Raw genomic sequence first — 17,224 nt, forward strand, 5'->3', positions numbered from 1 at the left:
CGACTTTCAGATTCGAGTCCTATCAAAACCTGAATGAATTAATAATAATTAATTCCCTTACAACTGAGTTAAAATTCCTTACAGTATGTATGACCTAATGTATAAACAATCGTTTCAGAGCAATTTGTTGTAGCCACTTACCCTGTAACTACATGGAACAAGGGAGGAACAAGCACCACTTTAAATTACAGCCCACAAATGTTGTATTTACCCTATAACTATATGGAACAAGGGGGGAACAAGCACCACTTTAATTTACAGCCCGCCAATGTTGTATTTACCCTGTAACTACGTGGAACAAGGGGGGAACAAAGCACCACTTTAATTTACAGCCCGCAAATGTTGTATTTACCCTGTAACTACGTGGAACAAGGGGGGAACAAAGCACCACTTTAATTTACAGCCCGCAAATGTTGTATTTACCCTGTAACTACATGGAACAAGGGGGGAACAAAGCACCCCTTTAATTTACAGCCCGCATGGAACAAGGGGGGAACAAAGCACCACTTTAATTTACAGCCCGCAAATGTTGTATTTACCCTGTAACATGGAACAAGGGGGGAACAAAGCACCACTTTAGTTTACAGCCCGCAAATGTTGTATTTACCCTGTAACATGGAACAAGGGGGGAACAAAGCACCACTTTAGTTTACAGCCCGCAAATGTTGTATTTACCCTGTAACTACATGGAAAAGGGAGGAACAAGTTGGACTTAAACACAGAACAAGTGTATATTTGCACAGTAATTACAGAGAAAAATATTGCACTAGTTTTAATTTAATTGTTCGATGGCCAAATTAACCCTCTACATTTTTTTTTGCTATAAAAACACCACAGTATACATCCACTGAAATACAAATGTTGTATCGTATTTTTTTCTGCAAACAGCTGGAGAGAGGTAAGCTTGTTTTAAGCTGCATTGAACCTTGATGGTATATCATGCAGTTATTTGGTGATAGTGCTGTTGAGAAGTTGCTGTGTGAAGTTGCTGAAATCGACGAATAAGCTTTCATGAGGTAAGTAGACTTGTGAATTAGAAATCATAGCAGAAACTCATTAACCCATTTCACTAGATGTCCAGTTTTGTTGTTCAGTAATCTCCATCATATCCATCCTTTAATAATAGAATGTGTACCCCATGGTTAAAAAATACCTATACGCCTATAATAAAATACCAATATAAAATTATAAAAAGTATATATCGTCTTTCTAAATCATTCCCAAACATAAGATTGTTGTTTAGGCCATACATAAAAAAAGTTACGCTGTAACTTCAGTTTACTTACGCAATTCTTTGCAGGTTGCATATCTGGTTGTTACCCCCTTATTACATAAACGTAAGACATTGTTCCCTTATATCTACCCGTACGTTCTTTATAGGTACACTATAATTACAGAAACGTACACCGTAAATTCAGTATACTTACGTAATTCTTTGCTGGTTGTAATCTAAAGCGTTACCTAAAAAGTTAAAGTTGTTCATACATAAAATTTTTAATTTATACACAAAACCCTATGATTACTACTGAGATCACATTGCCCCATCCAATTCTTCCCTTCTTCCACTCATTTCCTGTCCACTAGCTAATAAAACTTGAAAAACAAAAGAAACAAACGTCAATTATACGCTAAAAATCTGATTATAACTCACAGACAAAGTGATTTTCAGGTAAATGGTCAATTAACGAACAAAGCTCTGTGCAACATACACAATGAGTGTGCAAGTAATTAAATCAGTATTATTCCTAAGTTAGAAGTATAGCTTTTCCAAGCAGTGCACAAATATTTGGTAAAATGGATGTTTCAGTCACGCTTTTACAAGTTTTTACAAGAACATGAACAAACAAACCTAACACAGCATTGTGCAAATGAGACTAGTTTATAGAAACACATGCCATTCATAATAGCAAATAATGAGCAAGAAACAAATCATCTAAGACTTCACCCGTGATTAACAGAAGCTTGGAAGTTTGCGGTAAACATATAGACAGGATGAGTGGACCTCCGCCAAGCCAAAACCTTGAGGCTAATCCACAGCAAAGAGAGACGTGGATCAAACTCCCCATTTTTTGGCAAGTATGTCAACATTTTTAGCTACCAACATGCTCGGTCACATTCTATTTGACCTGATAGCTAAAACACATGGATTACAAGACATTTCAGTGCCCAACTTACAGGTCTGGACAGCTAGTATTACTGTAAGTCTGGATCAAAATAAAATAATACTAACGCCCAGTTGTACTGTTTTTGTGCCAAATTACTTCATCTTTAATTATACCCAGCTCATCATCTGCCATGTCTGCCATTAAAAAAAGCATATAAAACATTATTAATATAAATTATAGGTATTCATCTTGGGGGGAAAAAAATCCGATTTTTATTCACAGCCCCAAACAAAGATGCAAAGAGGAGGTACTGAATAGGTACACTGTAATTACAAAAAAAGTTACGCTGTAACTTCAGTTTACTTACGCAATTCTTTGCAGGTTGCATATCTGGTTGTTACCCCCTTATTACATAAACGTAAGACATTGTTCCCTTATATCTACCCGTACGTTCTTTATAGGTACACTATAATTACAGAAACGTACACCGTAAATTCAGTATACTTACGTAATTCTTTGCTGGTTGTAATCTAAAGCGTTACCTAAAAAGTTAAAGTTGTTCATACATAAAATTTTTAATTTATACACAAAACCCTATGATTACTACTGAGATCACATTGCCCCATCCAATTCTTCCCTTCTTCCACTCATTTCCTGTCCACTAGCTAATAAAACTTGAAAAACAAAAGAAACAAACGTCAATTATACGCTAAAAATCTGATTATAACTCACAGACAAAGTGATTTTCAGGTAAATGGTCAATTAACGAACAAAGCTCTGTGCAACATACACAATGAGTGTGCAAGTAATTAAATCAGTATTATTCCTAAGTTAGAAGTATAGCTTTTCCAAGCAGTGCACAAATATTTGGTAAAATGGATGTTTCAGTCACGCTTTTACAAGTTTTTACAAGAACATGAACAAACAAACCTAACACAGCATTGTGCAAATGAGACTAGTTTATAGAAACACATGCCATTCATAATAGCAAATAATGAGCAAGAAACAAATCATCTAAGACTTCACCCATGATTAACAGAAGCTTGGAAGTTTGCGGTAAACATATAGACAGGATGAGTGGACCTCTGCCAAGCCAAAACCTTGAGGCTAATCCACAGCAAAGAGAGACGTGGATCAAACTCCCCATTTTTTGGCAAGTATGTCAACATTTTTAGCTACCAACATGCTCGGTCACATTCTATTTGACCTGATAGCTAAAACACATGGATTACAAGACATTTCAGTGCCCAACTTACAGGTCTGGACAGCTAGTATTACTGTAAGTCTGGATCAAAATAAAATAATACTAACGCCCAGTTGTACTGTTTTTGTGCCAAATTACTTCATCTTTAATTATACCCAGCTCATCATCTGCCATGTCTGCCATTAAAAAAAGCATATAAAACATTATTAATATAAATTATAGGTATTCATCTTGGGGGGAAAAAAATCCGATTTTTATTCACAGCCCCAAACAAAGATGCAAAGAGAGATAATTATCCAAGCCTAAACAAGTTAAATCCCACTTGGTTGAAGGTCTGTTTTTCTTTAAGCTCTTCTGTGTTGGTAGTTTTTGTAGTGCTGAAACCTGATCTCAGAAGAGGAAACCAATGGCAACTGGAGCACTTATGAAGGATCATGAAGGTCATTACTATCATTTTGATAAAACAACCCTGGCAAAGAAATGCAACAGCCATGGAAGCTACATTCAATGTAATGAACAGTAAATGAGAACAATGAGTATGTTATGGAAACATAAGCTATGTTAATAAGACCCAAGGCTATGAAAAAAAGGAGACATTCCAAAACCAGATTTATATATAAAAAAGAAAGAAAATAAGAATAGATGACACTATAGTTTTTCCACAATAAAAATAAAAAAATAAAAAAATAAAATTTGTTAACCATATTTAGGATAACTCTCATCATCAACGGAAAAATTTCCGAGTATGTAGGGCCACGTTCAGGACCATATTAAAATCCATTATTTTTTGACTAATTTTAACATTAATATTCTGATCACTTTGCTAGTTCTGTGTTTGTGTTCAAATAAAATAGTTTATCATTTGAAATGAGTGCCTGGCTTTAAGTACTGTAAACAGTGTTAATCTACCTTAGGCTGATGATACACGGGGCAACTATTTGAGCAATTTTTGCCAGGCAACTTTTTTTGAGCAGTGTTTCTTGGGCACTTTCCCCATTGAGAATGGGTAACAAATTTCTGTCTGGATACTTTAGATCGGTCGTGGGCCCTGTGTCTCACCTGGTTTGCCCATTGACAGCAACATTGCCCAAAGTTGCCCGGCAACAATGCTCAAAAAGTTGCCCAGTGTATCATCAGCCTTAAAAGAAGTAACATGATTGACAGTTTTAGATATTTCTACAAAGTACAAAACCACCGTAACAGGGTTAACCATGTAAGATCAATAAATTCTGATAAATGTAAAATATAAAATCACTTAAAGTGATAAAAACTTACTTGTCCTTGCAATTAATTTCCTCAAAGAAATAAATAAATATTTAGTTTTATAATATTTATATTACATGCATATGGATGTTTTTACATTTTATTTATAAAAAAGTAAATTGCATTTATATAAATATACTTGCATTTACAAAAAGGCCTATAATTAATTTTTAAAAGTCTATAGACTATGCATCATATTTACACACCATCGAGGGACACAAAAGTCACCGGGAATGGTCTCAGAGAATGATATATGCATCTTGCAGAGAGCACTTCACAAATGAATTACAATCTAAGAGAATGACCTTTTACTGTAATTCACTTCATTGGCCTTGTGTATTGCCCGGCACATCATGCCGCAAAGAGGAGAGATTCTTAACGTTTGGCACTCAAACACAAAGAAAATCAGGAAGGAAAGACAATCCAGAGAGCTTTCAAGACAAAAAAGGAATTCAAAGCCATTCAAAAAGTGTGTTTGTACAGCACCAATAAACAACCGCACTAAATTTGAATGCATTATGTAACCGTAAAATGCAAGTTCATTTGGCCTGGTGAGACCAGAAAGACATCAGGAAAAGGAACGGGAAACTACTGCATATCTCACTTAGATTTCTGCATGAATACTAAATACTATCTATAAATACCACAACCTTTCAAACATCACATAAAACACAGTGCCTATAAATAGGAAATGTTTTCCCTTTAGTACACACTGAGGAATCCACAAATACAAAGACGTGAAATGAACTGAAACAAATGATTTCATATTGAACTCAGTACTGGTTTATTGTAAAAAGTCACGCAATGGTATAATACTGCAAATAAAATAAAGACTGCCTACAGCTTTGGTTTATGGCTGCCTCTGAGAACCAGAAGAATTCTTACCAAGTGTGCTCATGATGATATATGAGACTTAACAGATATATATGACATTTATAGCACTTGTTTGCCAATGCTCTGGCATATCACAAGATATCCTGCTGTGATACTCCTATACCAGTGTACTGCATTACATATCATGAGCCTAGGAAGAAAGCCAGCGCTATCCGCTGGTTGAGATTTAAGACTGCTATATACATTGAATATTAAACCTATTAATTTGGGTTTGTTTAGAGCTACCCGTCAAATGCTATTTTCATCCAAACTAATAATATTTGCTCACATTGGCTTTGCCTGGGGTTCTTTCTGGGTGGAAAACGTAAGTAATTAAATTTAGAGAACATCAATCAATACCTCTAATTCTCAAATAACTACTGCTTGACATCATCTGAAATGAGCTGAATAACACGGCAAAGAATGTTTTATGCATAGTTTTTAATTTAAAAATTAGTCAATAAATCCAGTAGATATTTCTAGATAAAAGCAAATTATGTCTTCCTAACCTTCGTAACTGTAACAACATGCTTTGTTAACGTGGCTAACTCAATAAAAATGGCTCTGGGGAGAAAAAGACTATATAATTTTTCTGTTTCTCAAAACAGTGAAGCGAAATTACTGAAGCCCATCCAAAAGAAACGACAAGGAAAATTTCACTTTTATTTACAGCTCTGATAAAAGGCGCTTCAAATCTTTACACCCTTGAAAGTGCAAGAAAAATTAGTTCATGCACAAAAAGTACTGTTTCACAATTTTCAGCTTATGCAATGATTTTATCATACAACAAAACAATCAATACCTCTAATTCTCAAATAACTACTGCTTGACATCATCTGAAATGAGCTGAATAACACGGCAAAGAATGTTTTATGCATAGTTTTTAATTAAAAAATTTGTCAATAAATCCAGTAGATATTTCTAGATAAAAGCAAATTATGTCTTCCTAACCTTCATAACTGTAACAACATGCTTTGTTAACGTGGCTAACTCAATAAAAATGGCTCTGGGGAGAAAAAGACTATATAATTTTTCTGTTTCTCAAAACAGTGAAGCGAAATTACTGAAGCCCATCCAAAAGAAACGACAAGGAAAATTTCACTTTTATTTACAGCTCTGATAAAAGGCGCTTCAAATCTTTACACCCTTGAAAGTGCAAGAAAAATTAGTTCATGCACAAAAAGTACTGTTTCACAATTTTCAGCTTATGCAATGATTTTATCATACAACAAAACACTTGATTCGTATGAACAATTTCCTTCTCTTGTGATTGGCCATCATTTACAGACAGCTGAAGACCTCTGACATAAACGTCAGGTTGCTCTGGTGACAAAGTGTTTTAGTTAACTGCATCTGCTCTGCATTGCTTTTAAAAAGACTGACATGAGAACAGTAAGAAAACTTGGCAGATATCAATCTACACCCAATGCAATTGCTTACAGGTGGATCAAAACACTTGCCAAGATGGAAATCATCATGGCTGACATGAAAATTTCACCTAAAACTTCTGCGTTTGTAAGAATGATGCTTCATTGTTTCCCTTGTGTCTTTTAAGTGGTAGTGCTAGTTGTGTCAAAGACATAATAAGAACAAATAAATCATATTTTACTGCTATAAATGTGCTGTATTTAGCTGTACATCAGATCTTCAGAACAGTTTTTGGTCATTTTCAACTCAAAACTGAAGTGTAAACAATAACGACTAAATAAAATTTTTAGAAAAATCATTAAATAGCAATTTCAATAGCACACTGAATTGCTATTCTAAACATTTTCTACCAGAATGTACAGTACATCTGATTCTGTAGCTCAGTTGATAAATGCACGGATAAGAAATTGAATTGGATGGATGACGTGGAAATGTTTTTCGCTTAAAATACAAGACATTCAAGGTTCTAACCAGCCCTAAAATAATTTTTGATTTTAATAAGCCAAAAATTGCAGCTGTGCCACAGTAGATGTATATCAGCAGTGGAAACACATTTGTTTGCATTTTGATTTGTGATTTCACTGGAACGGACAGTGAACCGCAGAAAAGCAAAAGGGCGGTAGAGCGCACAGCTGTGTGTGGTAGAAAACACAGCCGCTGTACGCCACTTGTGACAAATGCAACAATAACTCAGCAAACAAGTTACAGAATTCCAGCAGATCGCCACACATTATAACACATACAAACTTCGGCCGAAGAACCAGAGATGTCAAAGTGCTAGGGACATGACACCACCGTCCCTACTTTAATTGATGATGAGAAACAGAGATGTGATAACTTTAGGATGGATAACAGGATGATGCGCAATCAGCAAACGTGAACGAGAGCAAGACCAGAAATCCAAGGCAATTCATACATCACTGATGAATGCAACACAACAAAAACAACAAGTCCTCTCCCCCGCACGTCTGCCAAGATATCCCAAACAGCGCTGCAGACTCCCTGTTGCTCAACTGCGCTCTCAGATTGTGCCGAAAAGAGGCCTTCTTTTTTCAGTCAACTACTGGAAAAAAATGGGCCTTAAACATCAATTTTCCCAGTTCTCTCTGATGCCAGGATGGAGAGAGACTCATTTTACATTCACATTAGCCGAGAGGTTTCTCAATGAGCTGAGGCATTGACTTATTTATCCTCAACGACTGGCAGAACTCAAGCAGGGAAGGTTCTGCCAACTGGCAATGTAACTCAGCAAACAAGTTACAGAATTCCAGCAGATCGCCACACATTATAACACATACAAACTTCGGCCGAAGAACCAGAGATGTCAAAGTGCTAGGGACATGACACCACCGTCCCTACTTTAATTGATGATGAGAAACAGAGATGTGATAACTTTAGGATGGATAACAGGATGATGCGCAATCAGCAAACGTGAACGAGAGCAAGACCAGAAATCCAAGGCAATTCATACATCACTGATGAATGCAACACAACAAAAACAACAAGTCCTCTCCCCCGCACGTCTGCCAAGATATCCCAAACAGCGCTGCAGACTCCCTGTTGCTCAACTGCGCTCTCAGATTGTGCCGAAAAGAGGCCTTCTTTTTTCAGTCAACTACTGGAAAAAAATGGGCCTTAAACATCAATTTTCCCAGTTCTCTCTGATGCCAGGATGGAGAGAGACTCATTTTACATTCACATTAGCCGAGAGGTTTCTCAATGAGCTGAGGCATTGACTTATTTATCCTCAACGACTGGCAGAACTCAAGCAGGGAAGGTTCTGCCAACTGGCAATGTCTCTGAGGGTTGAGATTCACCAGTTATACATGCAAACTCATCCTACAACAAGAGCATTTCAAGTGAATTTGACCTTGGAAACAGAGCCAAAGGTACCAGACAATTAGTTCAGTTGCACTTAGTCTATATGCTTTCCATTCACAAAGCACTGAAATGAACTGATGATGTACTGTATGTGTGACATACAGTATGTGCTGCAAGACACCTGAGATAGAGATTTATTTAGGATATGTAACGCATCCTTTTTCCAAGTGTATAATCACCTATATCGATTTACTCCACAATCAAAACATATAGCATAAATATTGGGTTACTGCTATAAAGGGAGTAGTAGTTGACTGGTCATGGGATTTCAATACAGTGGCAACTCACTTACCGTTTATACTGTAAACTAAAATTTTGTTTTTTGACAACTCAAGTGACTGTACGCTTTATATTATGCAAATGCAAACAGTATAAAAAAGTTATACATTTACACTAACATTCAAGTTTTTTTTTTAAAGATTTGTTTTATTCAGTAAAGTTGATCAAAAGCAACAGTAAATATGCTTATAATGCAGTTTGAACTGTCTTATTATCAAAAAATAAAATGTATCACCATTACCACAAAAATATTAAGCAGACTAATGGCTACTAAAAATTCAGATTTGCCAACACAGGAATAAATTACTTTTTCAAATATATTACAATAGAAAACCGTTATTTTAAATTGTAATAATACTAATACTAAATACTAATACTAATACTACTACTAATAATTCTAATACTTATACTAATAATAATTCACAATATTACCATTTCTAATCACATTTTTAATCACATTAATAAAGCTCTGGTGAGCATTAAAAAAACAAATCAATAAAATCAAAACATTTCAAAATATTACCACCCCAAAATTTTGTGTACAGTAGTACAAGTGTAAAACTTCATGCAAAAAAATCTTAATTAAATTTGCACTTCTTGAATATTACTAACTTAAACATGAGATTTTTACAAATGAAGAAATGAGGTAATGGGAACTGTTTAAACAGCAACATGGTTTACTGGATTTACCACATCAGGCCCCAATTATTCAGGTTGTTGCCCTTTGACCTTCTAATTGCATGAGCAAACCATTACCGGCCTAACCATGAGTCTGTATCGTTTTGACTAGTGAAACAAAACAGACCACCATTGCTTCTAATTACTGCAAGAAAATTGGCGATTAATAGCAAAACTATGTAAAACTGTGGTCAGGAAATTAACCTTTGTGAACATAAGACAGTGAGAGGGATGGCCATCATTTGTATGTGACACCATAATGTCACTTCACAATAACACGGTATTGCTTTGATCATTTATGAGGTACTGCATATGTCTGAAATATGATTTAAAAACAGTTTCACAAGCTTATAGAAGTAGTAAAAACATGGTTGCATAATTTATATACTTTAGTATTGACTAGTTGTTTGTTTCTTTAGCCATTAAGTTTCCCTCCTAGCTACTTTCAGAGCCATTCATAGTATTTTATATGAGAGATTCACTGGAGATTTTTAAAATAAAAATCACAGCTAATGATCTACTTTATAGATCAATATCATAATGGTTTCATTATATTCATAAAATCACACGAGCAAATCTGTCTGAAGTTGACGTAATTTGTTTATATGTCAATGGGGCGTTACAATTTTCACCTTGGATAATTTCTTCAAGACTGATATTTTGAAGAAAGTTCATGAACACATCTGAATTCATAGCTTACAGCTGTGTACACACAGCAACACAGCATCACCAACCAGACCTGCGTTGAAAGAAACAGCGTCATGACAAGATGTGGAAAGCAAAGAGAGAAAATTATTAAAAGAGAGTGCTAGAAAACAAACGCCATTTTCCACCGCCACTATTTTCATCGGAATTATCCCAGAATCCATCAGGGACTTGTGTAAATTCCAGAGGTTGTTGGGTAATGCATTCAGTTTTCTCCATGCTTTGACTAGCTTGGCTCAACTGATCCCAAATAAACTCTGGCTGCGTCCCAACTAGAATCAGTCACTCGATCTAGCGCGTTCCTGAGCTGCCTGAAAATGTGGACATTCATTAACTTTTTGGTTTTTGGAGAGGACAATGAGGGTCATCCCTGTCATAAATACCGGCCAGTTGAAAAGCTTATAAATCAGCTTGAGTGGTGTTGACTTGGTGGTCAGTGGTCCATTTGATTTAAGCATCTACAGAACTCATGACTCACTTGTGCTTTAAAAAGATACACATTCAGATGGAATCGTAACCCCTGCGTGAAATCATTGTGGCTATAAAAACACCCCATAACAGAGACTATAACCAGAGCTCTGTATGAGCAAACAAGAAGGAATTTGTATGATATTCAAAAACACAATACCACAAACAAAAGACTGGCACATTGACCACTGTTTGATCTTCTGCCATTAATCCCCACAGTCATCGTAAAGACACAACAGAGAACAATGCAAAGGATTTCCTGTTAAATCACCCTTTTCGTTTCATGGGTCAACAACGCCAATATCCGATTCCCCGGGAATTTCACGAGCTGGTGGTCAAAACGGTTTGTTTGACAGCGTGTTCGGCCTGATGAGCACTTTGAGCTGATTGATGAAGACTTTCACTGATATGAACCATCTGGTTAACTTAACCAAGAAGAGCATTAATCATTGTAAAATTGCGTAATATTTCTGCCTAAGTCATGAAATGAAATGCACTGGAATCCCAAAGGGCAGATGCAATGAGAGTGATTCGCATCAATTACTTCCTTGTGTCTATTGAATATTAAAGGGAAGTACAAACTCTTCATAAAATGTTTGTTGGAAATAAATCACGCTTAAATATTTTTGCAATTAAGTAGCAGAAGTCTCTTACGTCTTCAGGCTGCGCATGTGTTGCCGTTAAATGAGATTTGTTCCATATTTCATAAGTGTTAATCTAGAAGACAGAGTTCACGCTCATAAAAAATTGTTTAGATAAACTGTTCCTGATGAAATATGAACACTGGCAAAGTCTAAATCAATTAAAATGGATGGATTTCAAAAATCCAAACAAAAACAATTGCAAACAACCTTGTATGAGAACACATCATTTTTTCTAACAAATGATGTGAGTTTAATTAAGACAATTAGCAAGAAACGTCAACCAAATTTTTTAATCTGTGCTACATTTTTCTCTTCACCACCGTGCTCTGACCATTATAGAGACTTGTTGAATAAATCATGAATAAAAGTAATATAATTTAAAAAAAAAAGTTTATATGACTAACAGTTCTGACTTTCTGAGAATTATGAGTTTATATCAAGCAAGATATAAACTATATTGACATTCTGACTTTTTTCCTCATAATTCTGAGTTTACATCTTACAATTCTGTTTTTCCCCAACCAAGGATAAAAAAAAAGGTAATTGCGACTTTTTCATCTAATAATTTTGACTTTTTTTTCCTCGCAATTGTGTTAACATCTTGCATATTCAGAGTTTTCTTCTTAGAATTGCGAATTCATTTCACAATTCTGAGATTACATCTTCCAATTCTGAGAAGTCAGAATTGTAAAATATGAACTCAGAATGGCAAGAACCGAGATTAAATGTTGCAAATACCTTTTTTTTCTGTGGTAAAAACAAGTTTCCATAGATAGCAGCTTGTCTACATGCCTGTGGACTCACAAAACTGATGAACAGAATAAAAATAACTCAAATATCCCCATGTGTATTCAAGAGAACAAACAACAAGTCCATTAGAAATACAGTACAAAAGAAACAGGACACTGACAGATTCTTCAACTTCAATTGTCTTCTCCTCAATACAGTCCTCTGACAAAGAAGAAGAAAAAAACACATTTCCTTGCCACATGGTCATAAACATTTAAAGCAAAAAAAAAAAAAAGTAGTAGACATCACGTTTTGTGAAGGACAATGTAGCACAATTATGGATTCCTGTAGTTCAACTCCTAGTTAAACCAAAGAGTATGGGATGGGGCTACTGTACCTGTTTGTCCAAACAATGGAATTAGATGTGGTAGAAGTGTTTTTGAAAACCTTTGTCCTTCAGATTTCAGCCCCAAATCTCATAGTACTTCAACAATCAGACCTGGAGCTGTTCAGTGGTAGGTAACCAGTACCCCTGTGAAGCCATGCTACAGGTTTTAGCTTACCGTGCATATGCCAGACACATCTGCATTTGCTCAAGAGAGCTTTTAGACATGTCTGGGTTGAAAAACCCAATATGATCTTGTTTCTTTTAATGGACACTTCTGGAAATAAACTCCCTCGACACCAGTGGACATTAAAGATGAACTAGAGGGCCGAGAAAGACATGCGACTGGCCTCTAGAGGCTTCCCAGTTTGTATAAAGGTTCAGCCGATAATTAAAAAGATTTCTTCTGGCGACGAACAAGTGCTTGTGGTCAGATGAACTTTATGTTTAAGTTCATGGCTGGTTTTCAGCCCTAGAGGAGTTAGTGAGAGGAAAGAAAACGAGAGGTTTATATGATATGGCCTTTGTCTGTTTGGTTCCCTTTGCCTTTTGGCCTGGAATGCTTCAAGAGTGTAGAAACAGGCCTGAAACCACCAGAAATATTTGGAAGAACAACCAAGAACCAAGTTCTCCAGAAACACCTTCAGTATGTTCTGGAAATGCCTGTTCTGATTCATTTTGATCTGGCTTCACAATGTTGTCCCTGATCCCAGTCCTGAGAAAAAATACGTCTATTAATCCAAGACTACAGTACTAACTCACGTTGTATGCTGCAGTTCATTTAAAACTAAGACCTATAAATTCTATGGCACAATATCAACAACTGCACACCAGACTTTCAGAATACACTGCTTTTCTTTGTAAAACGGTTTCCTCCCAATAAAACTTACCATTAATTAATTTTTGGTCCACATTTTAGCAACATGAAAGCATTCAGATCAGAGCTGTCAATTTATCCCTTTTGTGTGATTACTTATATAAATAGTGTTTAAAATAATTTTGTGTGAATAATTATACAAATAAATGTTACAATTAAAAAATTTAATTATATATAAAAAATTAAATTATGAAATTAAATAAAACAAAAATAAAAATGTGAAAAATTGTGGAATATTTTCATAAAACATGCAGTTTAATTTGATTTGATTTAATTTGAAAAGCAAATAATGTAGTTTAATTTAAAATTAACTGACAGCCCTTATTCAGATACAAATGTTATCCATTAGCCACATACATATTAGTACAACATAGCGCCAAAATACTTTTACTCACATGCATAGATATTTTCTGAGACAAAGCCCATAAGAACTCAAAAAATGAACACTCAATGATGGACAAAACATTTTAGCGCCACATCCTTGGCCAGTTTTTGCAACTATCCAATTCCAGGATGGATCACAACCAAAGAAAATGTCACACTGCGATGCATGAACGTTCTCCTCTGTTTGACATTATGATCTATTCAAGAGACAAACCCTGGCTTGCAGGCATGCTTCTAACACAAGAATAGATGCACAGAAGATCAGATTAGATCAGAAGCATCGACTGAACAAATATTTCCTCACATCATGAGTTTAAGAGCCGCCAAGCCACAAAGAAAAGAGGTGTGGTGGCTTAACTGCACCTGTTAATTTACAATGAGCTCATATCAAAACTGCGATTGAGTCATTTTAGTCATCTGCATATGAGCAAATGTTAATAGCAAGCCTGCTCACATGAGACCCATTGTGCAAATACTCTCCATGCATGCTTGAGAGACTCAGGGACTCCACAGGTCACCAGTGTTGGTGCACCACACACGCCAAGAATTTACAAGGACAAGCTTAATGACAATTTTGGCAAGCGTTTCAAAGCATCGCACATCAACGCCTGCTGAAATAAAAAGCCTGTAGTAGTTTGTGCTTTAACTTACTACTTCCAGCATGCAGGTGGAATGAAATGCACCACCATAGAAGAGAAAGGGTGACAACTAAGAAGTGATGCAAGAGAGAGAATAAAATCTCTTCATATACAATTTCTATTGCTTGATTTTTATTCTAGATAATGAATAATTCATAATAATTCATTCCTAAAATGAAAATTATCTTCCATGGACCAAAGGAGAAATGTTGAAGAATAAAAGTATTCCATTGACTTGACTTGTTTTGGAGGACAAATTATATGGGCCAAGTTTATGGTGCTTTCTGTCTTTTGGAGCTCAGCAACCCGTATCCTTGTTAACTTGGATGGCATTCATAAAAACTTTTGTGTTGAACATAGGAAAGTCAGTTGGTTTTGAGAGTAAGTCAAGTTACCACCGTAAAGCTGAGGAGTCTGGGTCTGCTTTGCATCCGGAGCCGGCTTAAAGTTCCAGCATCATAATCCCTAACCTTCAAAGAATAATATCTCCTTGCTTTCTTTCACTAATTCTAAACGGTCACAGGAATGAAAACAGGATTATTTTACATGCCCCACACAAGACACCAACACAGCTAACCCAATGAAAGGAAACCCTGGCCACATTGGGAACAGAAACAGTACAGGTCACTCTTGAGGAAACACTTAATAAGCAAGTGATAATCTGGCATATTTAAAAGTCTCTTTTAACCCCCCCCCTCTATGTGTGTGTGTGTGTGTGTGTGTGTGTGTGTCTGTGAGAACAGTAACTGAGTGAACAAATTTGAGTCATTTTCAATTTTGTGTCTGTGAGAACAGTAACTGAGTGAACAAATTTGAGTCATTTTCAATTTAAAAGTAAAACAATATGGGTCTCATTTTCTAAATATAAACTTAATACGTTTTCTCCTTCGCCACATAAGAAATGCATAAAGCACAGCTGGAGTCTGTGTATTGTTAGTGATGTAGAATACCATGGTACATTAAAAACTGGCTGACTTCAGAAATGGAGCCAGTGGTACCATTTCAAACTTAATCATAAAACAGCTACACATAATTTCTTGGCAGCCACCTGCAAACAAGATTTTCAGAAAAACTAAAGGCAAAACAGATTTCATCGCATAAAAATGTAAAATAAACAACCATGATAGACAGACAGATAGACAGACAAACAGGACACTTTATTTATCCCATATGGGAAGTGGTGACGTTCAATTTAATAAGTACAAAACGGGTATATTACATACATTACAAAAGACAATATATAAACATTATCATACACAAGAACCTACAGAATGTTAGGATGGAGAAGTAAACAGTCTCTTACCTGTAGCATGTAGTCACCTCTCCTGTGGATTTTACGCACGGGTATTTCGTCGTTGCGATTTTGTTCTCTGAACACACATCTCTGTAAGACAAAGGAGCCGTCAGCGGTTTCTTTCTACGCAAACAAATCTGCCTCACGCACAAGAAACAAACTTTCAGTCCTCTGAGTTCATGTAAACAGCGAGATGACAGCGCGCGCACTGCAGGGACACTTTACCTGTCCACATCCTCCTTCTCCTCTCGGAAAGTCCACGGCGTTCCCGACGAGAACAGCATTACCACCACAGCAAGTCTGAGAGGAGTTCCTCTGCCCGTGTAGCTCATTTCAGACACTCTGAGATGCTAAAAAAAATATATTGTCCGTTTAAAGCTAGCGTCTTGAAGTTCAGCGTTACTTTGAGGAATTGAGAGATGCGGATATTACATTTTAAATTTCACTGACCCGACATTTGTTTTCAAATTCTGTCCAGCTGTTTTTATGATATTTTTTGTCTCAGGTGGTTGCATAATTCATGCTGTGCTATTCAAACACCCAAACACCGGACAGAACAAGTAAACAGAACAATTAATTGTTTTCAGACAGAGAACACCTGCTCTTTTAAAACAGATATGAGCTATTTGTTGTTTTTAGTGTTTAACTAAGCATTTTATCCAGTGTAACAGGACTGCATTAGTGATAAGATAACAATTTACCAATTCCTGTGCTTCGTAAGGCTAGTCTCATTTACATAAAAATTAAGAACTGTTTTGACACAGTGTTATGAGTCAGCCGAATTCGAAATGATACAAATATGTGCTAATGAGAACGAGCATGCTTGCAAGTTTTGTTTTTAATTAAGGCATAAGAAATAGGTCAAATTGAGCAGTGTAAAAACTGGAAAATGTGCACAGCCTTTAAAAGCCTTACAAATATTTTAATGTCCCATGCAAATATTTGCAGCTGGGCCGAAACAGGTCTGTTTTTTTTGTATGTGTGTGTGTAATGGGTTTAAAGTAGAGTTCCAAGGAAAAATGATTTGATTCATTGTACAGTAACTAATGTTTTGAGTCAAAAGTCAATTACACAAATGTGTTTCCTCAAGCAGAGGTTTTGTACACTTGCATGCGTTTTTTTTTTAAAAGAAATTCATATTTTTATTCAGCAAGAATGCATTAAATTGATACAAAGTGACTGTAAAGACTTATACATTGTTACAATCTATTTCAAATAATAATAATATTTCAAAGTATTATAGTTTTTACTGTAATACGACCCCCAAATTTTCGAACGGTAGTGTTTCAAACATATAAATAAACATTTTTGTAACCTAAGTCGTGAAAAGGCAGTTTATATTTTAACAATATCACAGAAAAGTTAAGTTACTTCTGAGAAAAGCTTCTG

Source organism: Sinocyclocheilus rhinocerous, unplaced genomic scaffold, assembly GCF_001515625.1.
Source record: "Sinocyclocheilus rhinocerous isolate Xijiao unplaced genomic scaffold, SAMN03320098_v1.1 scaffold260, whole genome shotgun sequence".
NCBI lineage: Eukaryota > Metazoa > Chordata > Actinopteri > Cypriniformes > Cyprinidae > Sinocyclocheilus > Sinocyclocheilus rhinocerous.